Source organism: Eptatretus burgeri, chromosome 24 (genome assembly GCF_056783735.1).
Source record: "Eptatretus burgeri isolate ZD-2024b chromosome 24, Ebu_testis_v1, whole genome shotgun sequence".
NCBI classification, from domain to species: Eukaryota; Metazoa; Chordata; class Myxini; order Myxiniformes; family Myxinidae; genus Eptatretus; species Eptatretus burgeri.
In genome coordinates this window covers 641,214-662,102 of record NC_140984.1, presented here as the reverse complement: position 1 = coordinate 662,102, position 20,889 = coordinate 641,214, and the positions used below count along the sequence as shown (strand labels likewise).

The window sequence follows — 20,889 nt, the reverse complement described above, 5'->3', positions numbered from 1 at the left end:
AAACTTTCAGAACACAACACTTTATAGTTTCTCACCAGTGTGAGTTCGTTTGTGATCATTCAAAATTGTGGGTCCGTTTGTGCGGACCTTGGGGGCCCTGCGGAAATATGGTGGGGACATTTCGCAGACACAGCAGGGGGGTGAGGCTGGAGAGGAGTCGATAAAAGACAGCAAGACCACCGACCTGCCTGTGGTGAGAGAGAATGAGACCAAAAGACTCAGCCTCACCGTGGGGGATAGCAGTGATCCCAAATGCCTTGGTTTCCACAGCGTGAAGGCAGGAGCACCAGCCCGGAGTGGAGAGCAATACTCCATCAGGCTGCAGATGGAAGATTTGAATGTGGTCAGGAGCTCAGGTGTGCCAAGGAAGGACTTTGCACGATGGAGGATGCGCAGTCAGCGACTGGATTTGCGGGCCAGCTTGGAAATGTGGCTTTCCCAGGAAAGATCATGGCAGATAGTGATCTCCGATGATCAATGAAATCCTCATTCAGCACCTCGAGGGCCCCCAAAAGGATATCCAGAGTCTCCGCAAAGATGACTGCATCATCTGCGAAATCAAGGTCAAGAGATCTTGACATTCCCAAACGATGCACCGCAACTTTATCCCTCCGACATCCTCCCCAGTACACACACCCTGACGAACTCCAGTACAACTGTAAATATGTCGGAGATGGTACCACCACATCTCACAGCATTCTCAGTACTCGAGTGTCGTTCAGACATCAGATTGATCAGTTTTGGTGGTGCCCCATGGAGACCAAGAATCCTCCAGAGGGCATCCCGATTTACTGAATCGAACGCTTGGAAGAGATCAACATCGGCTACAAGCAGCCCCCGCCGAAGCTCTCGTCTACGTTCGGTGAGGACCCGAAGGGCTTGGACACGGTCAATCGTTGACCTCTTTGGTGTAAAGCCTGACTGCTCTGGACGCTGGTGCTCAAGCAGATGGAGGTGAACCCTCTCAAGAATTATCCGAGCAAAGACCTTTCCCGGCACTGAGAGCAGCATCACCCCTCGGTAGTTGTTGCAGTCTTGGCGATCACCCTTCCCTTTCCAGAGAGGGACAACAAGGAGCTCTTCCAGTCAGTTGGGATGATGCCTGCAGCCAAGGACCCTTTCTTTTCGTCCAATTTTTTGGCAACTTTCGATATGTTGTTCCACATACCTAATGGAAAAAGAAAAATACCATAAAACGTTTTCTTGCGATGTTTTTTTGGGGGAAACGCGGCGATTTTTCCATATTTTGACTCTACTCGAGGGCAAGAAGTGTTGTGGGAGAAGCAAGTCACGTGATCGCCGACCTTGTTAGCCACGGTTTCTCGGCGGTAGATTCGCCACCAGTCGTTCACAGTGGAAAGCGAAACTGGATGTTCAAACAACCGAATATCTGAGGCATGCTCGTGTAGTGATGGCGGCGCTGAGAGATTTAGTTGAGGGGTGCGGAGGGGTGGGGCGGTACGGGGGGGGTAATTGGATGGGAGAGGAGAGGGCCCTCCGTCGCGGCTTGATATCAGGACGGGGAGGGCGGAGCCAAGGGCGAACGAGTGGGCGAGACGTCACGTGATGTATAAAGGGGCGGGGTCACGTGAGCCCACAAGAGGAGAGGGGCATTGACGTTGGGGAACCGAGCTGTGTGGTGAAGTCAACGAACGGCTCCATGATGAAATTGGCACCGCAGAGTCCGGAGGCCTCGTCCAGCCGGCGTCGATGACTCGTCAGAGCACCAAGGACATTCCGGTGAAGATCGTGAGTCATGAGAGGGCTCGTCATGGTCATACTTGTCTGAAACGGATGTCTCTGTGTCTGTCCCCATGTTCTAGCTCCCTCCCCAAGACACGTACGGAAGAACACAATGGAGATTGTCGAGGAAAGTGTGTTCGGTTTACAAGAATCTGTCTCAGTAATGAACGTCCCGAATGGAATCGTCCAAACCAGACGTGTGGGCGGGGTTTAATTTAGTAACCAATGTCTCGAATGGAATCGTCCAAACCAGACATGTGGGCGTGGTTTCATTCAGCAACCAACGTCCCGAATGGAATCGTCCAAACCAGACGTGTGGGCGTGGTTTAATGCAGTAACCAACGTCTCGAATGGAATCGTCTAAACCAGACATGTGGGCGAGGTTTAATTCAGTAACCAATGTCTCGAATGGAATCGTCTAAACCAGACATGTGGGCGAGGTTTAATTCAGTAACCAATGTCTCGAATGGAATCGTCTAAACCAGACATGTGGGCGTGGTTTCATTCAGCAACCAACGTCCCGAATGGAATCGTCCAAACCAGACAAGTGGGCGAGGTTTAATGCAGTAACCAACGTCTCAAATGGAATCTTCTAAACCAGACAAGTGGGCGTGGTTTAATTCAGTAACCAATGTCTCGAATGGAATCGTCCAAACCAGACATGTGGGCGTGGTTTAATTCAGTAACCAACGTCTCAAATGGAATCGTCTAAACCAGACGTGGGCGAGGTTTAATGCAGTAACCAACGTCTCGAATGGAATCGTCCAAACCAGACATGTGGACGTGGGTTAATTCAGTGACGAATGTCTCAAATGGAATCGTCCAAACCAGACACGTGGGTGGGGTTTAATTCAGTGACGAATGTCTCAAATGGAATCGTCCAAACCAGACATGTGGGCGGGGTTTAATTCAGCAACCAACGTCTCGAATGGAATCGTCCAAACCAGACGTGTGGGCGTGGTTTAATTCAGTAACCAACATCTCAAATGGAATCGTCCAAACCAGACGTGGGCGGGGTTTAATTCAGTGACGAATGTCTCAAATGGAATCGTCCAAACCAGACATGTGGGCGTGGTTTAATTCAGTAACCAACGTCTCAAATGGAATCGTCCAAACCAGACGTGTGGGCGTGGTTTAATTCAGGAACCAACATCTCAAATGGAATCGTCCAAACCAGACATGTGGGCGTGGTTTAATTCAGTAACCAACATCTCAAATGGAATCGTCCAAACCAGACATGTGGGTGAGGTTTAATATCATTAATAAACATCTGAAATGGAATCGTCCAAACCCAGACATGTGGGTGAGGTTTAATATCATTAATAAACATCTGAAATGGAATCGTCCAAACCAGACATGTGGGTGAGGTTTAATATCATTAATAAACATCTGAAATGGAATCGTCCAAACCCAGACATGTGGGTGAGGTTTAATATCATTAATAAACATCTGAAATGGAATCGTCCAAACCCAGACATGTGGGTGAGGTTTAATATCATTAATAAACATCTGAAATGGAATCGTCCAAACCAGACGTGTGGGTGAGGTTTAATATCATTAACTCGCATAACCCGCGCTCTGCGCGTCATGTTGGGGTGGGTGTGTTTGAGAAAGGAACTGATGCAGAGTTTCAGTAGTAATTTTACTTTAATGCAGTAAGTGGAATACAATGTTCAAAGTACTTCTTGATACACAATGTTTTGGGTTATAGCATTGTCATTGTGGAACCCTTGTTTTGTAGTTGGTATAATTTGCACCGTAATGTCCGAGAACCGACGTGATCGTGAGAAGGCAACATAGAGCTGACCGTGGCTGAACACCGGCTGTGGAAGATATAACCCAACTTCATCAAAGGTTTGGCCTTGCGCTTTGTTCATAGTCATGCAGTAGCTGACTCTTACTGGAAACTGTGTTCTTTCAAGAATGAATGGCAAGTTCACATCTGATGGGGCCAGTTTGATTCGTGGTATCAACACATAGTCACCTTTGTTTGCCCCAGTTAGGATCTCGGCATCTAGGACATGGGTGTGGAGATTCCTAACAATCAGTCGTGTACCATTACATAACCCTCGTTTTTAATATCGAGGTTACGTAAGAGCATGATAATAACACCAGGCTTCAAGAGCAGTCTGTGCGGAGGCATGCCAGTTGGGGTAATGGAGTTAAGAAATTCTAAAGGATGTTGCTCAGCCTCTCGTGGATCTTCGCAAATGACTTGGTCTGCACTTAAGTATACTTTGATAGTGCCTGGTAATTTGTTTGTTATGTCATCATTCATTCTAAGGGCATACTGATTTGTGGGTGTCAGGATGACAGGGTTTGACAGCAGTCGAGGGTTTTGTAGGTTCATGAACACTTCAGTTTCCAAATGTTCTTTGACGACTTCACAATCAGGTGGAATCTGAATGCAGTGGGGAATGTCGGGATGGTTGTAGCGCAATTGCCCATTGCCTAAGCGAAGTAACCACCGTGCGAAGTGGTGTTCGTCCTCTTGTGCGCGCATGTTTTTGATGAGGCGGTGGATGCGGAAAGCAGGCCAGAGTTTTGAGCGTTTTTATGCAGTTCTCCACGATGACAGCTGGTGGTTTTCTTGGTACTACTGGCAGAACTTGGCGGAAATCTCCACCCATTATGAATGTTTTGCCGCCAAATGGTACGTCTACGCTTGTTGTATCCCTGAGCATCCTCTCGACCGCTTGTAGCGCATTGGAAGGGATCATAGATGCCTCGTCAATGATGAAGAGAACCACATTTCGAAGGAACGCAGCTTGCTTTGAGGTTGGCTTCACGTTGCAGGTACCGGTGTCAAGTACTGGTACTGGCAGTTTGAAGAGATTGTGAACAGTGCGGCCACCTTTTAGAAGTGCTGCAGCTATTCCTGTCCATGCGCATGGTGCACCAACTTCACCTTCGCCGCGAAAGGCTCAGATAAGAGTGTTGCAGCACATGGTTTTGCCTGTTCCTGCAGGTCCGTCGAAGAAGTAGGCCCTGCATCTCGGTTGGTGTCCTCTCTTTATGTCAGCCAGGTCTCTGAGGATTTGATCGACGAATTGTTGTTGTTCATTGTTCAGCGTGTTTAACAGTGCTTTTGCTTCGTTGCTCTCCTGGGTGATGTCAAAGCCAGGGTCTGCAGTTAGATCTTGTGCCAATGTATTAGGGTTAAACTGTGGAAGGCTGAAGTCTTTGCATGTGAAACCGCTTTGTTCCAGTGCAGATTGTATGTGGTTGAGAGCACAGTCTTGTGCTGTTTCTAAAGTCATGTGGCGCAGGTCTGTGAAGTCTTCCATCATTGTTGCTTTGTGCTTTTTCCCGGAGTTGTAGAGGATCCTGAGGGTTGCAGTCGATAAGAATAGTAGCGAAGAGTGTTCGGAGCTGTCGAGGCATTTGAAATGTTGCAGCTTCTGTCATTGCATGGTCGTCCCATTCTTTGTCATCTGTTAGCAGCTGTCGGCGTATGCATGCGTCTTTGAACGTCTCCATTACTTCACCATCAAGTGTTTTCAGATCGTCAAAGCTTGTGGCACCAGGAACATGATGAAGGAGGATCCGAAGGCAGTATTTTTCTGAAGTGTGGACTTCATCATGAGTTGAGTTCATCAGTGTCAGTGATTCGTATGTTTGCGCAGTCATGGCCTTTATACACATATTTGAATAGGTACTTCACTGACTTAATGGAGGTGCATGCCTCAAGGTTGATGTGAGCATGAAATTTCCGAGATAGATAAGGATTATATGGGACTATCCATCTGTTGTCGACTTGACGGTTACCAAGTGTAATAGTGCGACCATTGTCTTGTCTGCGGTACAGGGGACAACCATTAACTGCGAGAGATGTTTCCTGTTGATATGCCTTAGGATAGTCTTTTGAGCACTTGCCATCAATCATACAGGGTGAGGCAGGATTCAGAGGACCACATGGACCATGGACCATCGTTGTCTTGACAATGCGAAACAGCTCTGTTTGTGACTGCTCATTTGGTATTTCCGCTGATATTATGGAATCAATATCAGCTGCTTCTTTCAATTTGCTCTCCTCATTCAGAATGATTAATAGGTGGCAGTGAGGAAGTCCCCGTTTATGAAATTCTATTACTTAGACGAAGGCCACTGGTACGCCGAGGGCGTGGTTGTTACGTATATCATGTAGGAGTTCCTGAAGGTGGAGTTTGAAAACTCTGCTGACGATGTCTGGTCTATCGTGTGCTTGTTGATTTGGTACCAGTGCATCTGTAATGTCCTGGCATTTGGCATTGCATGTGAACGTTAAGAATAAATCAGGCCTCCCATATTTGGACACAATGGCCATAGCGTCTTGGAAACTCTGTTGCATGCATCGTGGGGAACCTTGAAATGACGATGGAAGGATCACTATTTTCCCGGGAGCTCGGTTTTCTCGAGTTGCCTGTTGATGTATGTGGTCCATCAGACCTTGATATAGTTCTACTCTCAGCTGCTTTTGATTCTGCAGCACCCAACCGATTCTTGTGGACTCTGTACGTACATAGGCATCTACTACATATTGTTGGAGAAGTTTTCCACCATGAAAAATGGGATTGAAGCCAGTCATTCCGACAGCTAGTCGGTAAGCATAAAACTGTAAGCACGACACTTTGCGATAGCGTTCAGTTGCCCTCTCTGCTATATGTTCCATGCCCAGGAACCAACCTAATATTCCAGTGGGGAAAATTATTGGATACACCATGGGGTCAATGTTGCCTGACAGGTATGATATTTTACGTGGCTGGTGGTTCTTTGGGTAGATAACAATATCTCTATTAACAGGTGGCGCTCCGTCAGGTGAGACGAAAATAGCAGCCACTTCATCCATGCGTGTGGGATTGTTATAGCGTCGCTGGTCATGTCCACGCATCATGTTCATCGTGACTGTGGGGACTGGGCTATTGTTCTCCTCTGCTAAGCGCAGCTGTTGACGTTCAACTTCCTGCATGCGGCGGTATGCAGCTGCATATGGATTCATGTTGTTGAGTGTGGTTGTTAACAGAGAGTCATGGTATCTTCACGACAGTTTTCGTTGGTGGGTTGTGCTAATCTGTTCTGAACAGCTTGATCGTCCTCAAGTATGTACAATTGGCTGTAAACAGGTTGAGCACCATCCGGAGGATGTAGGCATCCTGCTCTGTGATAAACCTGTCCATGGAGTCTAAATGTGTATGGACCGCGCCCTGGTGGAGAGGCAACCATTCCTCCAAATGAAGCGAACGACACGGAACTGTTATATATTGGCGGATATTTTCCATGAATTTCCTGCACTGCGGATGATTACTTGTGAATAAAGTTTCCAGCTGCCTTGGATATTGGGGTAGCGGTGGGAGAGAAACTTTGCCATTGTGACAGCAATTGGAGTTTTCTTTGATGAAGCGCAATGCACCGCAGAAACGACAGTTCGGTCGCCGAGATGATCTGTCACGGTTTCTTTTGGCCCTTCCAGTGACTTGCGGCGTCCGGCAACGTTTCGGCATGTTGTCGGGCTATTTAGTTCTGAAATAGTAGGGAAAAAAATGAAGAAATAACATTTAGCGCATTTGCCTTTATTTGTCGTATCTATCCCCTGAGGTATTCCCAGTGCATAAAATTCAGCAATATATGTGACATAATTTGTGTTCAGTCTGGAGTCAGCAGTTTTGCGTGTCCATAAGCAGTATGGACATTGTATGAGATTCGATGTCCGAAAGGGTGATTGTCATGATTGTGCATGTTCAGCAGTTAGCCTGTTCAGTTCTCTGAAACAATCTTCATGGCCTCTTCTTCAGTCACAGTGTCTCAAATCGAGTCTGATGTCTGTGACAGTGCAGTTAGAGCAGAATCCATCGACTGGCCGAGAATTGCATCATCAGTATCAGAGAAGTCATCTTCTGTGGAGGGGGTTAGTCGATATGGTTGAAGCTGAACATGTACGTGGTTGCTTCCTTTTTGGGGTAGAGCAGCATGGCTGTGGCTTCAGGGTCATGAGGGTGGAGCTGCTGACGTCAGGATTGGGCGAGAGGCGAGCCACCTGCTTTTGCAAGTTAATCTTTGCTTGCACAACGAATTTAGCCTGCTTTAGAAGCCGTTTTAGTTTTTCATCGTGGCACTTCATGTTGGCGTCGTACTCTAGGAGGACATCCTTGACATGATTCTTCAATGTAGGGTCTTGAACATTTACCTCGATGAGGGCCAATTTGCCCTTGAACACCTCAGAAAAGGTTCTCATCTCTTCTTTGATTTCTTCAACCATGTCAGCAGCTGATAGGCAAATTTTGGATGCCATCTGGAAAGGAAAGGAGGGAAAGTTAGCCACATTGTAGTAGGGGATGATGATGATGATGATGATGATGATGATGATGATGATGATGATGATGATGATCGAAGTAGTATAAATTTTTTCAAGGAATTTCACCCGGGGAATTTCAAAGGTTGTAAGAATTACTCGAAGTTTAAACCCCTCGAGTTAAATCCTCCAAGCTGTGACTTACTTTTATTGCCAGTGCAGTTGTAGAAACTGAGAAACTTCAGTTGTATCTTCTGTCGAGAGTGTCTGAAAGAGGAAAAAGCATAGAATCGATTGTCGAACAGCAGGGTGATATTTCCGGACGGACAAACTGTCCAAAATTGTCTGAAGTCTGTCCAAAATCATTTCAGAATGCAGTGTGGTTGTAGTCACACTTCATGCGTATGTCTACATGAAATACTGACCTTTTTGCGATGAAAAACTCCGAATCTTCAGTAGGAACGCGGTGGCGGTGTGGTAGGTGGATGAAGCTGAAGACGGCGGGTGCGCTGCCACCTCCACCCATACTTCAGACACAACAACAACCAAAGGACACAAAGCCAAATGCAGTAACCGTTTTTGGCACGATTTCACTGTTTCAGAACCATTTTATTTTTTTTTTTTTTTGTACCATGCACCTCATATGGTCTTTGAGATAATGTAAGCCGAATATCACGTTACTCGAACGCAGAACAAAGTCGAAGATAGCGCGACACGAAACCACAAACTCGGAAATAATACATAAGATTCTGTCCTGTGTCTTCTGTCACACTTATGGCCGTTTACGTCCCTTTGATCTGAGGGTTATAAATAGAAATTTGTCCAATGTCACAACTCTTCCCATCATGCATGCTAATTCACCATGTCTACATTTAAATTTTATAACTGCAAAATTGTTTCATCATTCTTAACCGAGACTTTTACTGCCCCCAGCCACGTGATATCGAAGTATTCGCTTCTTGTTTTGATTAAATGCATACTTATGGATTATTCACCACCATTTTTAATGTTATAAGTATCGTGAATGAAATATGGTATCCAGGGAGTTTATATTCATCAAAACATCTTTATGGGTTAAATATAACAATATTTATAACAACATAAAATATAACAATATAAATTTCGAAAGTTTAAATATTACAATATTTATAACAATATAAAATATAACAATATAAATTTCGAAAGTTTAAATATAACAATATTTACAACAATATAAAATATAACAATATAAATCTACACAAGTAAATGTGTCTGTGTGTGTGTGTGTGTGTGTGTGTGTGTGTGTGTGTGTGTGTGTGTGTGTGTGTGTGTGTGTGTGTGTGTGTGTGTGTGTGTGTGTGTGTGTGTGTGTGTGTGTGTTTGTATGCACATGCGTCACTGTACAAGGTGTGCAGAGGGTTCTGACTCATTTCAAGAGGAGGTTTCATTGGTTCATAAAGGTTATTTGAGTTACAATTCCATCTGTAAACTTCCTCCATTGTTCCCTGTAACATGTACAAGGGACAAGACTCGAACCTTTTCATGACACGGATTCATTCAATGACACGACGCAGGTTTTATTTCAAAAAACGTTTTATCAAAAATACAAACAAGAAACAGAGCAATCGGAGATTGCAGGTCCTCACCAGGACTTGTGTTGAGTGATGTTTGTGTCGTTTTTGTGTGCTGTTTGTTTACTGGTGTGTTATGTAATTAATAAGAGACATAACGAGAACTGACACTTTCTAACTGCAGGCAGTGATGACCGGGTACCACAACGTCCCGCTTTGATCGGACAAAGATTTGATTCTTATTCAATCTTACTTACACAAAAGCCTTGGCCCTCATTCACTCAAGGCAGAAGAATAAAACAAGGACTTGAAAATAAAATAAAACTAACGTATTATATGGAGAATGGATGGGGAAGATGTGTAGTGGCGATGTGATGCGATGGGCACACACATCCACGTCCCTGGGGTATCTAGACCCAGAAGGCGAGTCCTTGCTGGCGTCCCAGATATGCGAGCTCGACGTGTGACACGTCCTCTGCCTCAGCTTCTGGTGCCCAGACCCAGTCGGTGAGATCACTCCAGCATCCCAGTTATGCGAGCTATATGGGCGACTCGCCCTCCTCTGCCTCAGATTCTTCCCCCTCCTGCTGTTGATGAGGTGCCGCCATTCACCCTCGTCCTTCTTCGCTGATTGGATTGGGCAGGACGACGTTCGTGGAAGGAGTGTTCTATTGCCACAGAAGCTTGACACCAACTGCTCGTAAAAACCTTCCTTCCTTTCCTCTCAAACGCTTTTGTTCCTTCCTTCATGAGCTTTCTCAGTATTTTAAATCTTCGGCTGTGCGAGCTTTCCCAATTCGCTTCTGACTTCTGCTTGTCTCATGATCATCGACCTCCTTGAAGGCACACCTGGTAAGGTGTATGCCTCTAAATTCCAAATTCCTCCCGCCATCGTTCTGAGTTGGGGTATTCCCTGGTGACCTTCCCGATGCTATCACTGGAGCCGCCTGCCACATCCCTGATCCTCTTTATTGCCTGTCTACCAACCTTCTGAACCATTTTCCTTGGTTCGCCACATTTGGGGCGACCCCTCCCTGGACCCGCCATTTATTGCAGGGCCCACCTGCATCACAGTCACCGGATGGCACTCACCCCCACGCGGCAGTGACCTCCCTGTCTCCCTACGGGCTGCAGTGTCGGCCGACTCGCTCATGCTGGCCGGGTGCCAGACAGTGTGCCCAGAGGTGAGGGTCTGGGAGGGAACACGGAGAGGAATTCCACCGGACCGAGTCATTACACTGGAAAAATACAGCCGAGCAAACACAATTCCCTCGTACATCCCTTTGACAAGGGATCAAGGACTATCGATACATAGACGAATTAAATAACGGATCCTCGGGTCACCTACGTGTCCATGTATGGTCTCCCCGTGGGATAAGTTTTCCAAAACCATAATATTACTCTTTCCCCTTTCTCGACTCGACCCGAGTCTGCCAACTCATGTGCACATATTAGGTGTGGTTCCCTCTAGGACGGTTTACCTCACCTATCCCCTGAGTATGACAATGCAGACATGTCCCACCTTTAAAAAGAAGGTAAACTAACACGTTGGATTCCTTTCCTCAAACACATTCACACGAGACGGTTCTAAATGCAATTTTATACCGAAACACACACCTGGTTGGCTGAAACATTTTTACAACAATTATTTACGTACTTCGCACTGGTTCGGTCCCAAGTACGGAAAATAAAACAAGGAAACGCTCTTCAGCACTCTTCTGGGCAACAGGTGGCCATCAAATGGTCCTTCACTGTTGAAGACAGTGCTTTGGGGGCAGTTATAAGGTGGCAAAATATGCAGGTGGGACAATGCGGCCGAACATCGTTGGCAGTCTTCACGTCGCTCATATTTGCACGAAGATCTTCTTCGGCCTGGAGGGCATCATCTTGGGGCCATCATCAGGGTAGACTACCCTCGAGCCCCTGGGGGTTATTCTGTCCTTTTTGCCACAAAGTTGATGAACTAGGCCTCAACAAGTGGTCCTTGGTGCAAACGATAAATCAAGCCACACAAAAGTGGTCCTTGGAGATGAATGTTGAATAACGAGGCCACATAAAGGTGTTCCTCTACACCAATGATGAAGAATAGGACCACACCAAAGTGGTCCTTGAAGATGAATGTTGAATAACGAGGCCATATAAAGGTGTTCCTCTGCACCAATGATGAAGAATAGGACCACACTAAAGTGGTCCATGAAGATGAATGTTGAATAACGAGGCCATATAAAGGTGTTCCTCTGCACCAATGATGAAGAATAGGACCACACTAAAGTGGTCCTTGGAGTTGAATGTTGAATAACGAGGCCACATAAAGGTGTTCCTCTGCACCAATGATGAAGAATAGGACCACACTAAAGTGGTCCATGAAGATGAATGTTGAATAACGAGGCCATATAAAGGTGTTCCTCTGCACCAATGATGAAGAATAGGACCACACTAAAGTGGTCCTTGGAGTTGAATGTTGAATAACGAGGCCACATAAAGGTGTTCCTCGGCACCAATGATGAAGAATAGGACCACACCAAAGTGGTCCTCGGCGATGAACTTAGGGCCATGGCACAGTATACTTTGCAGGTGAACTTGGGGAGGCATGACAAGGAGGAGAGGAAAAGGGCAGTGCGACAGGCATAGGCATGGCAAAGGTATAGGCAACATGGCAGGGGCAAAGGCAAACCAGGCTCGGCAGGCATCGCTGGCCGGCCTCTCGACGCATACGTACGTGAGGAAGGTGGTGGTGATGCCGACTGATCTGATAACGGGCTCGGCCCTAACCTAAGATTGTTCCCCCCTTAATCTCATGGGCGTATCCTCGTCACGGTCCATGCCCCTCGTCATGTCTCCTCACTAGAATGTCTGTCTCTTGGGTTTCTCTCAGTCTGTGCCAAATTCCTAATAAAATCACTCATCCCCGAAATAATCTCAGCAAGAATTCACCCGTCGCTTCGTACATTAGTGCTCATACGAGTTTGGGCTTCACCCTCTGTTCTTCATCTGTGCCTCTGCACAATTTTCCTGGCTGGGCAGTGTGGCTCCATTGGCAGGTCTGCACACCTGCGTATTCGCACAGTCGCACCCCGGCACGCTAAGGTGTCACGGGCCGTGCCGTACTCACACAGTTGCACGCCAAGGCCGTCTCCGAGGTTACCTGCTCCACTCCGTATTATGGGGAGAGCTCTCCCAGCTTTCCCACCACTCCCCCCTCCCCCTGGTGCCGTCACTGGCAATTGGTCTCTGGGTCTCTTCTCCATGCGTACCCAGGCCCATCCATGCACAAATTTACCATGCCCACCATGGGCTCACGGCCTACCCTGGCTGACACACCATCCAGCATCTGGGGTGCCTTCCTCAACACACTCACCTCTCTCGAGCCACACTTCCAGCCCGTCAAAACTCGTTTCACACGTCCAATGTCCTTGGGAGACAAGGAGATCTCCAAATGCTGGTCAATTACTTTGTGTAAAGCCTCCTGCTGAGCCTCCTCCAAATCTACACTGCTCCTGTTTACCATCTCACAAATAGGATCGGGCCAATTCCTACCATACCCTCGAGATTCCCCCCTGGGGTCAATCAGACTGGATGTTGTTGTCCCTCACCTCTGCGACTTGACGAACTGGGGGGCATTCTGATACCTTTGTGCCCCGTCCTATAATGGGTGGTTCCATGCCCGTGTTAATTACCCAGATGGCCACAACAGGCCCATCAGTATTTACAAGGGTGGTGGTGGATTCATCAAGGAGGGCTCCGCCTCGCGTGGTGGTGGGGGATGCGTAATTTCTCAATATAAATGTGTTCCGTGTAGCGCACCTGGCAGTGGTGGCAAAGGTTATTACAATTTTCCTTTTTACCTGGGCAACGCTGAGGTGAAAGGACTCCTTGTATGGGTAAATTTGTCCTCCTGAGCATTTTCCCCCTCACCCCTCCCAAAAAGCAAAAAAAAACCAAACAAACAGAGGAACCTGTCAAAGCCTGTCATCGTGTGTGAGACATTTCTCGTGGGAAAGGGCATTTCAATTCAGACATTTCCAACCTGGCCTCCAAAGCCTGTCGCCGACTGGGAATCCTCCATCGTGCAAAGTCCTCCCTCGGCCCACCTGAGCTCCTCACCACACACAAAGGTTTCGTCCACAGCCTGATGGAGTACTGCTCTCCCCTCTGGGCTGGTGCTCCTGCCTCTCAACTTTGTCAGCGTCACGCTATGGAAACCAAGGCATTGAGGATCATTGGTATCTCCCGCGATGAGGCTGAGTCTTTGGGCCTCTCACCACACCCACGAAGTTTGAATCCCCCTCATACTAACAATAATACAGTGTCACCTTCACAGGCACAGAGAAAAAAAAACACAGAACGATGAAGAAGGACGTTCACACCTCACCAGGGCAGCATCGTACCACGTCCTCAACCGGCTCTTGCAGATCGGGATTCCGTGAAGGAGAGAGAGAGTGTCGAAGACAATGGGAGATGGACCGATGGACTAACAACGGAGGTGGGTTTGGCTTTGTGTACCTGTGGAACTATGTACGCCAATTAATTAATTACGTACTATTTGAATGTACCTTTTGACCCTTCAGACTGCTGAGTCCCCTTCGAGGTTTGAAGACTCTTTAAGACCCCGAGTATCTGAAAGACCCTGAAGACCCAAAATAACGAAAAGACTCAGATGACCCACAGGACCCAAAAGACCCCAAAAACATTACTGTAAATGGATGAGGTGTGTGTGTGTGTGTGTGTGTGTGTGTGTGTGTGTGTGTGTGGCATGTTTTTGGTGCAGTTCTCCTGGAGCGTTCTGATACGGGATGTGACACACCAAAATGATCGCAGTGATCTCCTGAGTTGATTGGGCTAATTAACGACAAAGCGCCTGTAAGAATTCCCACGTTTTAAACGCACGCCGTGTTAAGGTGTACAAAGCAGCTTAATACGTCCTTCTACCATAGCATGGCATTCCAATTACAAAATATAAAGCAAAAACAATTATAACATTGTAACATAGAATATATTAATTAATGCTAATAATATTGTTGCGGATTCGCGCCCGCCGGCGTGCGAACGGCCACGTAACTCGAATCGCGGCACGTCGCCCACCGGACGGACAATCCAGTCGTAACCCTCTCGGACTAACGCCGGGAACCAGTCACGGGTGGACCTTTCGGCCTCACCACGATCGTGCCAATCGGCCCCGCGTGGGATAGGGTTGCTCGCCAAATTCGACCTACCTAAGTACCCACGCGGAGGGTAGACCGGGCGATTGCACCTCGCCGCAGGTCGACTTCGGACACGGGCCACTTTAAGCGACCCGTTCCGTACTATCGGGATAACCGAGCGGTGTTATTCGTCGGCCTCGACGGTTCGATTAATTATCGGGCGTTTTAGCCCACGACCAACCCTTTACGTGAAGCAAGATGGAGATTCAATGAAAGAAAAGACGAAGCGAAGCGGGAAAACAGTTCAACATGAAGCACATTTATTTCGCGATGAACGGAAAGCACACATATACAATTCCACCAAAAGCACATGTAAAAGAAGAAGACAATGCAATATTACACAAAAAGCAAATGCAACAATGCAGATCTAACCGACTACCGGGCACACGGCAACACTTATACAATTTTACTTCACAGACGGTGCCGACAACACATATTCCCAAAGCAAAAGAAAAGAGAACCACCCTCCAGGATGAGGGGGGTAGGCGGGCCTGGGGCCGAGACCGTGTCGGGCCTACCCGTCTGATGATGAGACGCGGAGCGGCGGTGGCGCCTCAACTCCGCGGGCCTCGCGCACAGTGTATGGTAGGGGTGGGAAAGGCGCCCCCTTTGTCGCACTATCTCAGCGCGGGGGGAAACAGGAGGGGGTTGCTGATGCTCGGGGGAAGGAGGATATCACCCTGTCTCGGGTCCCGCGGCGAGCGTCTCCTCCTCGGTCGCGTTGCTGGCCTCTCCCTCTGCAGCTCCCGGCACCGACGCGAGCACCCCCTCGTCCGCCTTCGCCGCCGTCACCTCTCCACAGCTCCGTCTACTCGCCCCCTCCGTCTCCTCTCTTGGCTCGTCCCAACTCTTCACTCTTGACTTCTCCCACTTCTTTCCAGCTCCACCGACGACTCTCTTGAACTCCGCACAACTGCCTTTACTGACGAACGCAGCCGTTTATATGAGCCCCGTGGCTTCGCTCCTTCACCTTTGACCCTTTGCCTCCGACCCTTCACCTCTCTAACTGGCTCCCCATTGGACCGAGGAAAAGTGGGCGTGAATGCTTTTTGATCCATGTATTTGCATATCGCGACCTCACTCCAACGCCCTGGAGGCGGGGCCAAATCGCCCACGCTCTCCGATTGGACGGAACAAAAGTGGGCGTGAGTCGTTTTTGATCCGTTTTCTGCGGAAAGTCCGTGATGTTTTTGAATACGCTGCTCGGTGCGCACCCTGCACGAGTCCAGTATCGGTGCCCACGAGTGGCGCGAGATGGTGTGGATGCGATGGTGGCGAGTTGTGACGGTAAAGGTCGTGGCGGTTGTGGTGAAGCGGCGTTGTGGTTGGTGGTTGTTGTTGTGAAGCGGCGTTGTGGTTTGTGGTCGTTGTTGTGAAGCGGCGTTGTGGTTGGTGGTTGTTGTTGTGAAGCGGCGTTGTGGTTGGTGGTTGTTGTGTGATGGCTGTTGAGACGTGGTTGGTGGTGGTAATAATGGCGGCTGGTCCAAAATAAAGATAGTAAAAGAAAAACGGCTATCCTGAAGAGTCGCAGCCCGCATGAATGACATTTATTCCCTCTAGACAACGGGTTTGGGCCTAACTGCACATATACTTACAGAGATATCTCACCTAAGGGACCTGAATGGTGGTTTGCGAATTTGGTCAACCACAACAATATTAACAACAATAAGAAGAATATTAGCATCATACGGCAAAAATAACAACGAACATGTCATGTCCGTGCTGGTCCAAGGACATCTGGGCTTGCTGAAAGGCAAGCTAATGCTCAAGCAGTACAGCAGGCAGGTATGCCACAAGGACAGCAGGCAGGTATGCCACAAGGACAGCAGGCAGGTATGCCACAAGGACAGCAGGCAGGTATGCCACAAGGACAGCAGGCAGGTATGCCACAAGGCCGTGAAGACCAATGAAAATTTGGTCCAATCAACCCACCAGTATATTAAATGGTCGTAAATCAAGACAAAATTGATGTAATTGCATTGACAAAGAACGTTATATGAAGAGCTAACACTGTGCTTGACATTGTGAGCATGTGAGTTCGTGTAAACTTCCACCTGAAGGTTCTTGGCCAAGCGAGTTGCTTGTGAACGGAACATCCTTCTTCACGTTAACAAATCGGACACTGCAGTCAAATCCAAAACGATTGGTGGCTATATCCTCAATTTTGCTCTCACAGAGGACGATACAGAAACGTGCATTCTTATATTTTTGTTGCCACCTCTACTTTTCATCCCAGTTCTTTGAAATCTACAAACATGCAAACCCTCCATCCCCAACACTTGCCAAAAGCACATTGGCAGGTCCATCGATACGTTCAGGGGGTTCTGTTGTGCGAACGTGACACACCAAAGCTCCACCTTCCGACTTCCCATTTATTTATCCTTCTTTTTCTCTTCCTAATCCCCTCTGTATCCCCTGATGACACAATAAATTAGTTTTGGGGAAGTTGTCACAAGAGGATTGGGTAAAACTCAAAGCGATGGCCCGGACAGCATTTTCTCTTCTTCCAATATACTGTTGCGGCCGGTGACAACGTCGCACCGTCCTCACCTTCTTGCCATCCATACTTGATGGGATCCAAGTTCGGAGGGTCTGACTGAGTGGCCGATTTCCATATAATGACTTGATGATGAGCGCGATGTACATGTCGAACAAAGGCATCATGCGATGGGACTTCAATTTCGGAGCAGAGGTAATCTTGGAGTTGGCCATCTTAGACTTCCACAACTGATAGCGGTGTGTGCACATATCACCTTCGACTTTGGAACCATAACAGGCAGCAATGAAGGAAGTTGCCTCAGATATCATCTTTTCCTCGTCTGCTTCCAGCTGACCAAGTAAGGTGGGATGATGTCCACCCATTAGTACCTTCAGCACTGTGACCTTTCCAATGCCAAACAAATACGACACAGTATCGCGTCCGGTCAGAGCATGTACATCAGGCAGATATTTGGCGATGCTTTTGTGTTTCAGTGCTGTTTAGCGAATGTCTACGTTCGTCCTCCCAGCACACGGACTCTCCATGCTGACATCCACAGTTATCTTTTCCTCGAGGTAGAAATGAATCAACATAACAGGACAAAGACATCTGTTTCGTCGCAGACCACTTTGATGTGTGAGTCACCACTGACACCTGACACAATTCTAACGAAGTGATGGATGATGATGACATCTGCTTCTTCATGGTGTGTTTTCAGATCCTATCTCTGGAGAGTGGAATTCTTCCATACTTGTACTGGTGTAGGATCTTTTCCGGTGATCACCAGTTTGGTCTGGTTGTCCACAATGTGGGTCATCAGATACTGACAGATCAAATCGATCAGTTGTACTTTGTTGTAGGCGACATTTAGGACCACTTTTTGGGCTGGAAGTGTTGTGTGTAAGTTGAGTCGATGTTTTCGACTTGAATCATGACCTGCGTGCCTGGATCTCGTCATTTGTTTTGTGCTGATTTTGATGTACCTGTCGAAAATCAGGTATTCGTCACAACACTCCAGGTGGTATTTGATGGTTCCCATGTAGTTGATCACGTAATCCTCAACTGTACCATTTGTGGGCCAATGTACAGTCCATAACATGGCGCATCCATCGATGATGACAGCATCTGGAACACCTTGGATTCGACTTGATTGCTCAACATGGAGTTTCGTCTTCAGGATTGCTTTCGACTGAGCCCGCATCGCACCGCTCTCATCAAACAAGGAGGATGGGACAGGGGACAGCTCGTAAGAGAGGACATCCTTGATATCAATATGCCTGTATTGTTGGAGTCCTATGACTTGGGTGTAGATCAATTTGGTTTCATATACTGGCCTTCCATCCAGCTTGATGCTCTTTTTGGTCGAAGTCATCAGGGTCACTTTCTTGGTTAGTGTCTTGTTGAAGCTTGTTGGCCATCCAGATTCAAATTCTGCCATCTGTTGTCGTCCAATCTTGAGAGAATCATCAACGTTTACCTTGTCTGTCGCATGGAGACCTGTGATGATGTTTAGGAGGCCAGGTGGGTGAGTGTCTGTTGCCAGGGGATCGATGTAACTTTGAAGAGCGTTTTTAATCTTCTGACGATCAGATGAGTCGCTTGTAATCCTTCCTGAGGCCTCTTCTTTGTGAGTTGTGACGATCCTGTTGTTTTGCTTGACTTTCATCACCACGAGATCACCACGTAGCTGGCTGCAGATATGCAAGCTGAGAGCCCATCTTGTAACAGCCGATGGCTTCAGAGTGAGTCGCGTGAGTCCGCCAGACTCGTGGCCATATCTCATAAATGTTGACTCTGTAAACATTTCGGACCATATGGCGTTCCATATGCCTGGGTTGTGACGCATAACGTGTTTACCATTCATGAACTCTTTGAGAAGATCGTCTGGCAGATTCTCCATGGGTCGAAGATAGTACAGACCGTACCTGGCATAATTCCAATTCCTGGAAGCAAAGAAGGAGGGAATCATCTCTGCAACTGCCCACAGATGGAGAGGCCAGTCGGCCTCCTGCTCAGCTCTTAGAAAAACCATCATCAGGAGTACTGGCTTGATCGAGTTATCAATCCACAGCCTTGCTGTTCTGCTCTGGCTTGCTTTGTCATTGAGGATGGACAGCAATTGCTTGTCATCATCGGTAGTTACAATGATTGACCTCAGAAGTTCCTCTACCACCATGTGCAAGGCTCTCATGTTTTGCGGGAACTTCTTGCCCGTGAGCAGATTTTGGGACACCACCAAAAGTTGTTTGCATGATTTCAGTCAATTCTGTGTTGCTCATAAGAGTTGCCACAGCTCCGACGAAACTCATTCGGAAGTGCATTCCTCCTAATCGCGGCACAAATTTTTTGAACAATTGTGGGGAGACCCATGTGACATTCGCAGCAACTCGATATAGTGGTTGGTCATTTGTAAACACAGTGATCTTTTGTCCTCATTTGTTGGTGAAACGCTGGGCTTCTAGCATAGCAGGCATAATTGTGTCCGGATCGGAAGGGGTCATGTCTATCAATGGGGTGTATATGGCCGTCGTGGCAGGCCTGGCAGAATGTCCCTGGTTTCGTGCAAGAAGAATGTTGAACCCATTATACTCAGGAGTGCAACCAGGATTGTCTATTACCTCTCGAAAGAATTGATGGTCGATGTCATATGCCCTTGAGGACGACACTGCCTGAGATGCTAGCATTTTCAATGGTGGCACTATGCGGTTGCAACAGTTCTCTGGCATGTCAGGTTTTTTTGGTCCCTTATACCGGTGCACACTTATTGGTGGTACAATTTGTTCCTTTATCTCACCTTTAGTGATGCGTCTGATTACCGGAACTGTTGGGGGATGCTCCTCAGTCTCTGGCATAACGTCCTCAGCCATTTGTGTTAAAAGGAGGGCAAGAGCATGGGTGGAACGAAGTCCATTCGGGGAAGACACATTTGCATCATAGTTGTCTGCCTCATCATAGTTTAAGTGGTTTAAGTAGTAAATGTTCATCATTGCTGAACTAGTAAATGTTTCACCCCGCTTGAATTAAGCCACTATTGCTGTTAAATAATCCTCTCAGACCTTAGTTATTTTATAACTTTGTTGACACAGTTCTTCAGCTGAAATGTAGTGTCGGTAGGTCGAAATATAAATAACTGAGATAGGGAATGAATACTTGTGTAACCAGTTAATTTTGATTTGTTCATGTTTTTTGCAGGTATTCCTGACATGAAACCTCCTTCAGCTATATCAGTTTCTAGTTTGATCTCTTCAGTTATGAATAAAAAAGTTCATTTGGAAAAATTATTTCTGCACAATTCGTAATTTATCAAAATGTGCCATTATTGGTAATGGGTGAATTATTTTGCAGGCCACTGATTTATATGATTTAGATTTGCATAAATCCATGCGATTTATAGAAGAAGAGATTTTATATTTATTTTATTCACAGGAATTACAAAAGACAAAATTCACAATCAAATAAGAAAATGAAGCCCATCCCGAACCCTCACATTAAAACCCAAACCCTAAAACCCTAAACCCAAATCTAACCTTCCATTAAAAGCCAAACCCTTACACCCCAAACCCAACACTAACCCTCACGTTACAACCCAAATCCTAACACCCCAAACCCAACCCTCACCCTCATACCCTAAACCCAAACCCAACCCGA

General features: G+C 47.1%; 1 protein-coding gene and 1 long non-coding RNA gene across 3 annotated transcripts in view; both read left to right on the top strand.

Annotated features, from left to right (window-relative positions):
- The window catches only part of LOC147007830 (CCR4-NOT transcription complex subunit 9-like), a 158,577-nt gene that overhangs the window by 19,244 nt on the left and 118,444 nt on the right, over positions 1–20,889 (top strand). The window lies entirely within an intron of this gene.
- LOC147007834 (uncharacterized) overlaps positions 1,493–20,889 on the top strand; it is a 43,516-nt gene continuing 24,119 nt past the window's right edge. Inside the window, exon 1 of one of the 2 annotated variants that reach the window (XR_015053857.1) lies at positions 1,493–1,749. This is a non-coding gene — a long non-coding RNA (uncharacterized LOC147007834). Of the gene's footprint in view, positions 1,750–12,647; positions 14,045–20,889 lie in introns of those variants that run through there. The other variant, XR_015053858.1, reaches the window with a different exon arrangement.